The sequence below is a fragment of the Ambystoma mexicanum genome, chromosome 6p (genome assembly GCF_040938575.1).
Source record: "Ambystoma mexicanum isolate Mex_15411 chromosome 6p, UKY_AmexF1_1, whole genome shotgun sequence".
NCBI classification, from domain to species: domain Eukaryota; kingdom Metazoa; phylum Chordata; class Amphibia; order Caudata; family Ambystomatidae; genus Ambystoma; species Ambystoma mexicanum.
Window position 1 is genome coordinate 914,403,385 of NC_090935.1, and position 14,273 is coordinate 914,417,657.

General features: G+C 44.6%; 1 protein-coding gene across 2 annotated transcripts in view; it reads left to right on the forward strand.

The window, feature by feature from the left end:
• The window catches only part of ARL14EPL (ARF like GTPase 14 effector protein like), a 310,837-nt gene that overhangs the window by 102,285 nt on the left and 194,279 nt on the right, over window positions 1–14,273 (forward strand). The window contains exon 1 of one of the 2 annotated variants that reach the window (XM_069626550.1): window positions 12,737–13,005. The exons of the other annotated variant lie outside the window; for it this stretch is intronic. The gene's annotated coding sequence lies outside the window, so the exon portion shown is untranslated. Of the gene's footprint in view, window positions 1–12,736; window positions 13,006–14,273 lie in introns of those variants that run through there. 2 annotated transcript variants of the gene reach the window in all.

Consider the following 14,273-nt stretch of genomic DNA (forward strand, 5'->3'; position numbering starts at 1 on the left):
GTCCTCTTTATTTGTGTAACTCTGATCCATAAATCCCACTTTGAGTGTTTGGACTGGTGCCGCCAGGGAAGGTGATGGGGATCTGTTACTGAAGTCATGAATCCGTCTCAGACTTGGTTGCCTAGCCTGAACGCTCTAGCTTTGAATGAAAGCATAAGCCATATTTTCTGATTCTAAACTGAAGTTCTTGTCCAAAGTCGTGTCTTTATTTTCGAAAAACACCTCTCACTAAAACCTCCATAACTCCCTCATTTTTTAAGATGGAAACACTTTCAACTCCCATTTGTACCTCTCACCACTCAAAATCGCGAAACAGTGCGATTGACCCATTATATCAACAATTGCATAAGTAAAAGTTTGCTGCGAATTGACATTTGGAAAGGTTTTGCACGTGTGGATTACATTAAATTATTTCCCACTTGGCCTTTGAGATCCCAACTGTTTGCTGTTGATGTAAATCATTGATTGCGTTTGCTTGCATCTGTTCAAAGCGGCTCTCATAGGAATTTATAATAATTTAAGCATTTTTTAACCTATTTTGGTGTTTTTGCTCAGCCAATTTCCAAGCCATTCTGACAGTGAAAAGTAAAATCTGTATTTCTCTTGTGCTTAAAGGGGGAAGGTGGGAGTGCTAATTGGTTTGGTCTGTTATTCCTGAGTACCTGCTCTCTCCTCACATCTATTTAAATTGCCTATTGGTGGGTTGAGGGGTGTTGCAGGGGGAACCTTCTAACCATAGTGCTATCTGTTCCAAACCAACCCAAAATTATTCTTTTCTTTACTGCATTCTTTTTGTGTTCATTACTTGATTCCTTGTGCATTAAAGATATTATTCATTGTTCCTCTCACCCCATTGGTGATTGTTACCCATTATAAAAATATTGTGATTTAAATAAATAAAAATATTTACCTTTACAACTAGCATGGTTCCTGGTCAAGTGTAACCTGGGGGGGTATTTTTAGAAGGGTGTGATACGAGTGGTATATCATTCAGCATGTTGAACTTGTGGATAAAAATAAATCGGGGTTTCATTTGCGCACTACATGCTGGGCGAGACTTGGGTTTGTGCCTGATTGAAATCACTTACAATCCCATAGATGAACATGTCAACATCCGTGGGCACTCCCCTCACTGCAACCTCGTTTGTCATGGTACTGATCATTAACATTGCTCGTACTGGACACACCCCTGGAGTGGAGCACACTATTCCCCATTCTGTAAAAGAGATGGTCATATTAAGTTTGCTAAGGAGGTCCCTCCCCAGCAAATTTATGGGTAAATCTTTGTGATACAGCAGGGGTTCCCAAACCGTTTTCCCTCCCACTGTTATATCCAAATCTTTTGTGTAAGGAACTTTTAAAATTGCCCCAGAAAACCTCTCTTTCCAAATTTTTCCCTGAGAGGGGAACCCAGCCCTCCATAAGGCATGACTTTTCCACTCCCGAGTCCACCATAAAGATGACCTGCTTGTTTCCTATCTCTGCCCCCACTAGTGGATCATCTTCTGCACGTATAGTAGCTGATAGGACTGGACACGCAAGTGATTTCTATGGGCTGTCCTAATCTGGGTATGTGTTTGTCCCTGGGACGGAGAAAGGGCTGTGTGCAATCACTGCTGTACCGCGAAACAGCGCCGGTGCACCATTGGTGGTCGTAGCAAAAATGTTGGGATGGATGTTTCCCATCGTATTCTGGTGTGCTACTTGAGGCTGCATGCCTTGTTGCGCTTGTTGTGTTCCTTGTGGGCAATCATAATATTGCTCTTGTCCATTACCACCCATTGGTAATCCATAGGGGCTGCCTGGGTGGGGGTGGCCAAATTGTTGTAAATTTCCCATGGGAGGGGGTCCTTGATAGTATCCCGTAGGTCGTACTTGACATTCCCTTAGTATCCCCCACCTCCCACAATTCCATCATGACCCTTGGCCCCCTCCCCGCATAGCTTGTCCTCCAAAACCTCTATTTCCCTGACCTCCAAATCCCTCTCTGTCCGCTGTACCCACCTCGTCCTCTTGTGGGCCTTCCCTGCCATTGGGGGCCATTGTACTGCTCCTCTCTAGCCCATTGCTCCTGTCCGTTTGCAGACCATGTGGCTGCCATCCGTGCCAGTGGACTTCCTGACCTCTTCTCCCCGTCTCTCGGTGGGTAGGGCTGCATTAATTGCAGCAACCTTCACCAATTTATTCTGTACAAGCTTCACTTCGTCAACCAACCTCCTCTGTGCAATTTCTTTGATCATCCTACAGTGATTTACTATGATGCTGTGAATCTCAGGCCAGCCTTTGACTTCTATCCCATCTATTTTATCCAGGGCCTTCTGTACCTTCTTAGGGAGATCTCTCTTGATGAAGTAAAACTGGTAGGTGGATTGGTCCCAAGCTGTGCCTGTTTCTGATCTCCACAGGGCCTGCACCCGAAGAATGAATTGCGCAGCCTGCATTACCAAGTGTAAATCTGGGGTATCGGGGAAAGCTCTCACATTGTGACTGCCATGATGGGTCAGCTTTTAACAATTTGTTACTCCTGGAAAACCTGCCTTCACCCACACCCGTCTGCTTGTTCTCCCACTGCAGACAGTAACAAGCTCTTAACATTTCCCCCCCACCCACTATAGCCAATGGCACTCCTGCCGTGTTCTTTTCAAATGAATGTATCCCCTTCCTGCCCCTCCCGAGAGTGGGAGGGAGTAGTTTTGACAGATTATTTTTGTCCATCTGTGCCCATGGTATGTAATGGGGTCTCCCTGCATCCTTGTGGATGAGAGGCATTTGAAGTCTTGCTTTACTTACCTTTTTATTTTCCTTTACTCTTTTTATTTTTTTATTTTTTTTAATTTTATTTTTTAAAATTTTATTTTTATTTAACAAAAACTATTTGGTTTTAACGAAAATGATTCTTGTCCTTACAAACCATGTCTCCTCGCGAAGTGAAGAAGGTTCCAGGACAGTTTACAGATAGGATTGTCTCATGTTTTGTAATGCTGAACATGTGAGTAGGTGTCGGACTGATTCCACAGCCTCCGCGTCTTTGCACAGCCTGCAGATATTTGTTGAGCTTCTACCTCTAATGTGTAAAATCTCATTGGTTGGCAGTAAGTTAAACATCGCTTTTATAAAAAGCTGTCTCAATGGTCTGCTGGGAAATGTTTTATATATTGCCCCGGGATCATTGTATTTCCTTTGCTGAGATGGTAGATGGGACAAGAGTTTGTTCTTTTCAGCCTTCTCTAGTGTAATGATCCAGTCCAGTTCCTTTTTAGTTTTATTTTTAGCGCGTTTGATAGCAGATCTTCGTGGGAGCAGATCTTCGTGAGAGCAGGCAATAGATTTTAGTTGCGCTTTCTTTTTTGTAGCCCATGATATTAGCATTTTTGAGGCGCCTGTTTTGATTTCGTTGGCCATCGTATTGTACAGGGTTGGTGACTCTGGAAGGAGGATTCTTCTTCTGTGCAGGGACCTGCTGTTATTATCCACCGCAGCTTTTAGAGAGAGCAGCCCCAGTTCTTTCCTAATAGCCGGTAATCAGTTTGATTTAGGAACCGAGAGCAATGATCTCCAGAAGAAGCCTTCGATCTTTGGCCAGATTTTGTCTGGCAACATGGGCATGGCCTCAATACCATACGTTGGACATGGTATGACTTTTGTTTTGTAGTAATTTGGTGCCGGTAAAAGTGAAAAACGCCCAAATTTATTGTCCAACATTCGCTCTTGTGTGGTTAGCTTTGCTCAATGACATGTTTCCCAACCTGCTCCTCAACCTTCCCTGCCATCTTAGCCTTACTACCCCATCCTCTGGGTCTTCTCATAGTGGTAGGGATAATCCTGCTGCCGCTTCCTCTTCATACTCCTCTAGATCACTCATACCTCCTCTATCCCTCCTTGTTCCTCCCCTGCTTGGCTACCTCCTTGTTATGCCCACACAACATTTATGGGGGTATCATTGAGGTGGAAGCAAAACTCTCCTGATTTCCACTCCTGTTCTTGCACCCGGGTAAATTCCGGGGTGGCAGCGGCAAAGGTGTTGGCCCACCCGCTGCACTTGATGGTGCCTCCCCTCCCCCAGGCAACATTTGTCCCCTGTCCCACAATGCTCTTAACTGTCAACTCCATCTGTGTGGAGGCAAGTTGCCTTTCCAAATCCCCAGTGAGGCGTGTTAAGTTTACTGGAGGGGCGCTTGTAGGTCCGTACATCCCTCTAGGATCATAGGGAGGTGGGGCTGTCGGGGTTGAAGGGGCACTTGGTACGGCAAATAAGATGGGTCACTGTACCTCGCAGCGGACCTAGTTAATAGTGGGTATAGTCTAGTGAGGTCACTGTCCCCTGCTTTTACCACTTTTTCCTATGGTAACTCCCCTGTGGGGGCTGACTCCGCTTCCAGGGATGCACCCCCCCCCTTTAATGATATAATGAAAGATGTATCTTCAAACATCCTCCAAAGATCTAATATTTCATGTCTGTTTGGAGCTGCTTACCCCGATACCTTGCTAGCAGGTGGGTTGTCGCAAGATCTAACACTTTATCAAATGACCCTCCTTCTGACCACACTTGTGGTGATCCCTCTCCCTTTTATTTCCGTGATCCATTATTCATGGTATTTTTGTATTTTGTTCGCTATACAGGGGGAGGTGCTGACAAATATGAGCTAAAGGTGTGTCTCTCCGCATAGCTCCCGTCTTTACCTTTGTGTTTACTTGTGCACTTAGTGTGTCACAAATACAACTGGAAAGATACTTCTGTTTACTCTGGAAATACTTTAACACACACACACTGGGCAATATCACAAAAACCTTTTTACTTCTTGCTTCTACATGAACGACAAAGAACACACTTTCGATACGCCTTACATAGATGACAAACTTACATATACTTCTTAGATGTATCAACAATTTTGACTGTAACAGTTAACATATAACATGTACTCGCTTTTGGTTCTAGTTATACCCCTATCCTAATCGTACTTGTCCTTATCCTTATTCTGTTCTCCCAACCCTGGGCCCCTCCGGGTTGACTTCTAAAAGAGTTATGCTTACAAGGAAAAAATGTACCAAATTTACTAATCTCCCAAGTCTACTCAATATGAGACTCCAATGTTTTTTATCTCCACTTATTTCCTGCACTGGTCGAGACAATGCTACGCGGTGCTGGCTGTGGCCCCCCCCCCCCTTTACAGAGCTAGGTACCCGTACTCTTCATGTATTCCGTTACCTCTGTAAGTCACAACGTAATGGCCATATAAAGAAAAGAGAAGAAAAAGCACATGATCCCTAGGTCCTAAATCTGACTCCCCACTAATTTCTTATTGTCCTTGCACCAATATTTTTTTTTTTCTTCAAATTCCCCTTCTTTGAGATTCTCACAACCAGTACTCGCGTGCCCGGTGTTCCGAGAGCCTGCGTTCATGGTCTATCCACATTCGGGGCTGCACCCCAACCAAGCCGTGACCCACTTTGGCAAGCGGCCGGCTATTCGCAGTGGCGGGGAGCCTTGCAACCTCTCCGCTTTGTGCGCACGCTGGTCAGCCGCAGGAGGCAATAGTTTTGCTGAGGGCATACCGGATCTGGGGACACGGCATGGGGGGTCTCTCTCGGTGCACCCTTGATCACGTACCAGGGGTCACCAAGTGAAAGTACTCTCACTCACCAAAATACCAACAAAAACTCAGAATAAAGGACACATCCCAGTAGGGAATGAGACCAAGAGAGTTGATTGCTAGGTTGTCAAAGATTTATGATATTCAGCATACAGACAACTCTGCTGCCTCGAGAGCGCTCTGACAAACATTACAATACCATGGATTATAAAGCAAAATAGCGTCAGCAATAACGTCTGCTCTAAGGGTAACCGGTTACATGTTCATTGGTTGCAAAGCGAGGATACATAGGTGCCTTTAGGGGTTGGTGCCTCAGGATTGGTGGCTGCGTTGGCGGGAGGGTATGCATCACGTGGTTCAGCTGGACTGGTCTGGGCAAGGTGAAGGATGGGTCGGGTTGGGTTGGAGATGCAATCGAAACTGGCTAAACTGTCCTACACACTGATTCTGGACATGCAATAAACAATGAGCATCAATATACCTTTGAATAAATCTTGTACCTATAAATTGTACACACATGATCGCGTTGTCTTACGTTGGGTCATTCGTAAGGTGAAGGGTGCGGGGGGGGTCTTCTCTTCTGCGATAACCTAGGGACTGGGCTGGTCTGGCACATCAGGGCAGGTGGGGAATGGAGTGACATGTTAGTTTAGGACAGAATATACTGTGACAGGGATCTGGGTTTATTGGGGGCACTCTGGGGTGGGCAGCACAGCGTGCTCACACTTCTGTTGCATCAAGAGAATACCTTAGGAGGGCACAAGGTTAAACAAGCAGTAATTTTCCAACAGTGGGGGTGAGGGGTGCAGGAGCAAATTTGTGGAGATCGATGAGCTGCAAGTCATGGTTCAGACCGGTACACGCACAGGACAGTGATCTTGGACGAAGAGTGAGAAGATACATAGTTTTAATTGTAGCAGTTCGCCTCAATGCATCTGTGAGAAAGGGACTTGGGAAGCGTAGACAGAGGAGAAGGTGGGGGCTGTTAATACTTGCTGTGCATGGCGTTGCAGAGGGGAGAGGAGACTTCATAGAGCCAGAATGCGGCCTAGTCCAAAGATGGAGTCGAGGGCACAAAAAATGGAGTCCAAGTGGGTCTTGCAATAGCCTCACCTCTTCTTCTGCCAAGGCCTTATTCCTCATGGCAGCAGAAGGGCGATGGAGGCGTCCCCCACTAGTTCAAGAGCAAGTGGTTCTTTTCGCGTAGAATGTATGGGGGGGCGAATTGGCCCCTTCCTTCCTTACAAGTGCAGTTTGATAAAGGCTGACCACGGCCTCTCCTCCACCGATTGCGGGTATGCATCCCACCTCACCTGACAGATGCCTGAAAATGTGTCACCCCCCCCCCAGTGCCCAAACAGTTCAGAAGGGCAGCCTCCTTCTGATCATTGCGGTGGAATTTCTGAGCAAACCAGAGAGCCTTATATGTCTGAGCTTTGAACATTCCTAATGCTGTTCCTACAGTTGCAATCCATTAGGAGTTGGGGTTCAGTTATTTACATGTCTTGGCCATTTGGAAATGTCTGGCTTTCTTTTTTATATTTTATTTTTAGAAGAGCTTGAGCCCTAATATTCTGTTTGAAAAGTGTAACGGGATGGTGTCATTTTGGATGGTCAAGGCTATGAATGAGCTTACGGAATTCTGCATAAAGGTACTAAAGGATATTGCATTAACCTTAGCTGGTCTGAGGGAATTTCCACAAAAGAGAAGTGTTGCTGTTTAATGGGGATAGCTTCCACAAGTCGTCCTTTATGAAACGATTGTCCCAAGGATATCAACAGTTGGAGGTAGTGGCTCCTCCATTTTCGCCCTTTTCCTTGCGCAAAGACCAGGCTTAACCTTACTAGGCTAAGATGGAACATATTAACTACTAAGACACTGGTGAGGAGAGGCTTCTCCAGGAAGCTTTGTGTAAGTTCTCCAAGAATGTAGATGATTTTGAAACTCTACAGCATATTGCTACATTGTGTCCTGCTCTGTCTGAACTTGGGACCCTTCATCTGAGCTGACATCTTTAGAGCCATCTGATGCTGTGCTCTTTTGGAGTGCCTGGTTGGGTGGGGAATCCACTTAATTTCCTTCGGCAGGTCTGTGTTATATTAATTGTTTGAACTTGTAAGAAAAGTAATATAATATGGATGTGACTTCCTTTTGATTATTTATTTTTTATTTTTTTGGAACAGTTTTAAGCTAGTTGGGATTTGAAGTAATGTTTTAATGATTGATTTCTTTATTTATTTTTTTAGGATGAAATGTATGATTTTTATTTCTTTTACTATGACATCATTATGGTTAATTTTGTTTAGCCAATTAAAAAAAAAAGAACTAAGGAAGTGACACCTTGCCTCTATCTCCAAACTGCCTTTACACCTGTTTGGGCACCTTCATCTACATCAAAGTTGCTGCATGTGAGCACCCAGAGTCCTCTTTGACCTCCTTTACTTGACTGTCTCTGAAATTTGTTCCATGGCGAAGCTCCACAGTCTCTATCGGAAACCCAGTCTTCTAGCATCCCCAACTTGACACTGCTGCCTGCCCACTAACTTCAAGTTCCAAGCTGTTGATGCTGCAGTGCATGACACCATGTTGAGCTAGCTATGCCCGCTCACTGCCAAATGGCAATCTACGTTTGTCTGTACCCAGGTCTGCTGCATCAAGCCAGACGGCTCTTTATTCTAGTCTGCATTCGGTTTCCTTTACAGGTGTGGGTCTTTAGGTTCTTAATTAGTTGTGTGCATTGATAGTTTTATTGAAGCTCCTATTTTTATGGAACCGTGGTTGGACCTTCTTATGCTTTCGTACAACCTACTATTGTTGTGTTGAAACTGTATCTGCTCACAGCCCCTCATGAGTATAGCCTGCTGTCTGCCTGCGCTTTAAAAAGATGCAAAGGGCGGTATACCCGTCAGGATCACTACTGCTTTAGTAGTAGTGTGTGGCTGAGTAGGCAGTTTAGCCATTACTTGTGCTCTTGTAGCACAGTAGTCATTTAGTCAGATATTGGAGTTAAAAATAAAAGTAACCTTTTTGTACAAATGACACGGTCTATGATGTGTAGTAAAATGTAAGAACATTCCAGGGTAGGCTAAGAAAGCGTAACAAAACAGAACAACCACCAATCTATTTACAACAGAGAAAGAAGGGGCTACACAACCAAATGTAATAAAATACCCTAAATCTGACTTGAATGAAAAGTGAAAAAATCCAGAGACTAGAAAGCGTTTACAGCAGTGTGAACTGAGCCCCTCTACCTTGAACATTAACCGTAGCCCCAAAGAGTAATGATTAATCATAAACAATGTAGTGAGCAATTACCAGTATTCGCTTAAAAAAATAAACCAAAACCAAGCGTGGCAAGGTGAGACAGAGCATTTGTCTGAAGGAACTGGGTTTACTCCAAAACCAGGTGAAGCCATCACAGATAAAGACTGACGTAAAACTGCTGCACGCCTTCTGTATAAGCAAAGATGTACGCTAACTGCAGTGTACTTTAATGGTAGTTTCAGTGGGATGCTGTGGTATTTTAAAGCTGCATTGTGTCCAGAAAGGGATGAAAACCATGAAGTAAGATGTAACTAAGAAATACTAGCAGGTGTAAGGAACTCATGGTGGCAACATTAAAGATGGACACTAGTGACCACAGTTCAAGGGTGTTTATTATACCGTATGCAGGTTGGAAAAAATGCCTAATCTAAACTCCCATCTAAGATGGGAGCAAGCATTGCCCATCAAATGAAAATTAAGCAGTCCTGTGGCGTCATGTCAAATAAAAAGGGCCTATACTAGGAAAACTATTGCCAAACCTTACAATGAATACCAAAAAAAGGATGTGGGATGGCTTTTAAGGAAAGAAAATTGTTCTCAAATATGTCAGGATGCGGTAGCATGGGTAGCCCTGCCCCAAAACTTTGAGCGCAGGGCAAGGTGGGATCTTGGAGCACAGCAGTCCTCGAGCTTTCCCCACCACAAGACGCCAGTTCCGGTTTCAATTTCTCAGAAGCCTCGACAGCCAAGTCTCCTTTCAACAATCTTGCCTTCGAGTATTATTAAAATAACCAACAAACACAAAGCTCCTTTTCAGACTTATTTGGGTGATGGCTTCACACCTGGGTCCCCCTCTTCCAGACACTGTCCTTCACAAATCGTATTCCATAAATCAATAACAGTTCCTTTTCTTAATGGACTTTGGGTGATGCTTCACCCCTGGATCTCCCTCGTTCCGGCTTGGATCCCTCTCGACTCCACCAGGTTCACTATGGCTCTCAACAAATCTTATGTCTTTTTAAACAGTTCCAGTGGGCCTCCCTCAATCAGGTTCACGCTTGCCAGCTTTGCATTTGCAAACACTTGCGGGATTCACTTCCCTTGCTTTCTCAGTTCTTGGGTAGAAGGCTTTCGACTGTATAGGGATTTTGCTTGACTTCCTATATGACCATTTTGACCTATCTTGGCGGCTCTCCTACGGCCTTCTGGTAATTGTAGTTTCACTCAGACCAGAGTCTCAAGTTGGCACCTGCGTGGTGCCGGTTGCCTCTACAGCTGGTCTCCCCCCAACACTTTTACAACACTTTTTACAGTTCTTTGAACTCGGTTCAACTTGCCACATTTTCGATGGAAAGTGCACGTTAAAATGAGAGGGGATCAATTTACAGATGATGTAATTACATGGAACCGTCTCATCATGCAGTCTGCCTTCCTCGTCCTGTGCCCTCTTGCTCCAACTTTTATCCTTGTGGGGAAACGAAAGGGCAGTCGGGTGTGTGTGAGTTAGGTTAACTGCCTGACTTTGCCTGAGGTTTTGAACATTCTGGGTAGTGGGACTGGGAAGAGGTATTGTATGCAATTATAGCGTTCGTTCTAGGGGGTAGGTGATTTCAGAGGGTTTGTGGGAACTGTAATTGTGGGTCCCTTTCGACTAGGAGGTTGGAAAGTGAAAATCAGAAGGACATGATTGGTAGGGTTTGCAGAGCCAACAATGATATCTGGGATCGTAAATCAACCAGGGGGTTTGGGGGGATTGTGGGAATTTATTTTTTGCAGGTTGGGGGTGTGGGAAATGATACTCGGAGGGATATGAAGAAGAATGATTGGGAGCATTCGGATAGGTAACAGGTAAGCAAGGTTTCTCTGAGATGTAATTTTCAAGTCTAATGGGGTTCTTGCTCTTAGGGTATTTACCAGACAGGGGAGATCTAATGGGAGGAAGGGAAGCAGATGTAATGCAGCCTACGAAGCTTTCAGGGATCTCGCCCTCCTCTCCTTCTCCGGTACAATACCACGCCTCCCTTAGGTTATTCCCTCAAGTGCAACCCCTGGCACCCCCATCCCGGTGAGCCTATCTCACTCTTTCACCCTTAGAGTTCAGATCTGAGTGGATCAGCCCCTCGGCCACCTGAATAAGGGTTTCTCTATGTTCGCTGTGTGAGATACCCTCAGGTATTTCACACAGGGCAGAACCAATCTTGCCTGTAGGTTGCACACATTGGAGAAAAGGCAGAGGAACGAGGAAACCCAACGGAAAAACTAAAGAATCAGTTCACGGTAAAGACTGCAAGGAGCACTGCACACAAATGGAATGGAAGTACAATAAAACATCTATACCTCCTTCACCAGAGGCCTGATGGAACACTTATTGGGTCCAATGTCAGAATGGCTCTAGTTCTATACTTTTAAAATGGGATGAGAAAAGATTTTAATTGTTGGGAACATCCGTTTTTGTGGGTCGCTTCCTGCCAACAGTTTGTAAGACTCTAGTTCTGAGGAGTCTACCAGAACTAGTTTCTTGTAACTCCAAACTTGTGAGGATTTAACTGCTGTATGGGAGCGAGGGGTCCTCAAGCCCCCTCGCGTCGTACGCTCCTCAGTACAAGGCTTGGACCACGTGCCTCAGGTAGTGGGATTGCCCCTTACCCTTATGTAAAGTTGACCACGGTTGACTGCTACATAGATGGGACTACTGAGCAGGACACGAGGCATCCATCTTGTGTGCCCCCTTTCGACTCCATCTTGGGTAACGGGCCTCACTGCGATAGTACAGCAATGCTCAGCTCCCCTTCCACCGCGGCAGCCAAGGACAGAGACACACACACACGGGGCGCGCAGGCAGCTGTCTGGCCACCACCCTTGCACTCCCCCTGCGAAGGAAAGCTCTGCGCTTCCATTCTCACGCTGAAGCTGGAGAAAGTTGCAACAATCAATATGCTACAGTTTTCTTCCTCTGAGATCACTGCTCGTCTGAGAACCGGCATGTGAACCAGGATGAGCTAAGCACTTTCTGCTCGATTCGTCCTCATAAACGTGCAAGCCACCCACCCCCATTAGAACAATTTATTGCCATCCTGACCCTGCACCCCCTGTAAGGTATTTCTTTCAGGTGCCAGACCCTCGCCTGTGCTGCGAAACCCACCCAATACACTCCTTACTAACCTTAAGCATTTCTACTACTATATATGTTTTTACTTGTACTAATGAGTTTGAAACCTAGGAAAAGATGCGAAACACAGCCTGATTCCTCTACATGCACAATAAGGTGAAGGCCTCCAATTAAAGCCACGAATGACCCAATTGTACTGACAATAATCATTGTGTGTGACTTATGTAGAAATGTGACAAGTAGCATAAAATGTTTTAAATAATTTGTTATTTAGTGTGTAACATATTAGCTTAGGTAGTGACCACAGTGACCGGACCCTGCCTTGCGTGGAGCACAAGATGTTTGACGTCCGTCATCTCGTCAGCCACTCAGCCAACCAGGAGGAAGAGATGCCACCCACACCTACAGCACCACACCGCCTAGCCAATCGGGCCCATTTAGCATAGTTACTTTAATATAAATATAAGTGTGATGTAATGAGGGGCTAGAGGTTTTTTTTTTTTTGGGTTATTTCCTAGCTGGAGAAATAAACCATCCTTTGAACTCTTGCAGCCGGGTCTCGATGCCTGTGCCTCTTTCCCCGACAAGGGGTTGTCGGCTATTTTATTTTCTCTCACACGTAGTAAGCCGGGGAAAGGCACCTACACTGCTCTAAGCTAAATATTCCAGAAAATGAATTGCTGGAATAACTGTGGTCCAATCACTCTCCGACCTCCACATGTAAAGGAGCTAGAGTTCTTCACTGTAATGTTCCGTTACCTGGGAAACGATGTGTCTGTGACATTGCAGCCTTAGCGATGGACTCTAGTGGTTTAAGGGCCTTTGTATCTCCTGATCTCCTAATTAATGGTTAACATGCCAGATTTCTACATCTTGGATCCCAGTTCCTGCATTTGCCCCATACCATAGTTGCAGGGTCTACAAGACCTACATTTTCATACAACTAATCAAGTCTGTATCTTTCCTGACCTTTATGAAATGGTGGCACATTCCTTCCAGGAGAAGTTGGGGCACATGAATATTGGTGTGAAAGGTGATGGGTAGGTTGGATATTTCTGCTTTCACCTTATGTTTTCGGACTGCTTGATTACGGTTGAGCTTGCATCTCTAGTTTCTAACTGGTTGTGACTGAGTTCAAATGTTGTCTGAATGAGAGCCTGCACCATATTTATCTAGTGTGCTTTTATATTTTTGATTCCAGCATTTCTTTCAGTTGCTCTTCCATAAGATAGTTTTCGCTGCCTATAACCACTTAGCCATCTTTCTCTTTAGACCTGCTCAGAATTTTTTTTTCTGGGTACCGTGAAGTGTAAAAGGCTTTTTAAAGTTGTCTGGCAAGGTTGAAAAGCAGGTCGGTAAAATGAGTGTGCAAAGCCGTAAGTAGGAATGGCAGAAAGATTATTTTTATAGTGATTCTTGCACACCAAGCAGGACAAAAATCCTTTCTAAATAAAGCGGGGCATTCAAATTAACCTTGTTCAACAAACTACATTATTTTGGTATATAATCCAAAAAGCCGCTTTTCATATTTTAGTGGGAATATTTCTCTATGGGAATGTATCACTAACTTTTCTCTGAAATGTTTATGCTATCAATTTCTTAAAACTGATCTTGAATGCCCAAGCCTCACCAATTGTTATAATTTCTGCAATAATATGATTCCATAGTCCTTTGTGGAAACCACTTTTTCAACAGGTTCTTGATCTTGTTTGGATCTCTATATTTTTACTGTTCAAACATAGGAAACAGCCATCCATTCTTGGAAGTCCAGATTATTTGTGGTAGCTGGATAGGGTGACTGCTTGCACTCCCCTACACCACCTCCTTCATTGTCCTTGTCCAGTTCAATGTGGAACTAGGAGTTGCCTATGTAGTGTTGGAAAGAGATGGTGACAAGAGTCAAGTAGGTGAAAGGTCTTATGTAGGTGTCAAATTAGGCTCTGAAGATGGTGCATATCCTTCAGGGATCCCAAATGGTTGCTGAAAGGCCATAGAGGAATGAGGGCTCATGATTACGTTGCCTGAGTGGTCATTAAAGAACAGCATTTGGAAGGAAAGAGCTGTTCTGGTTATCCTTTTGCACTGCTGTGATAAATAAGGATGGTGTGGTCGAAGGTGTCCTAAACCAAACTGGTGAGATTCAGAAGGTTGAGAAAGAACAGTTGGTTCTAATCAGGAAGACGAGCAGGCTCTGAAACTGGAGGTCCGCCTGTGAGGAATTCAACCATCCGCAAAGTGTGTGTGTGTGTTTTTGTTAAAGGAACATAAATGATGGGAGATCAACCTTTTGAGTACTGTGTCGTGATAT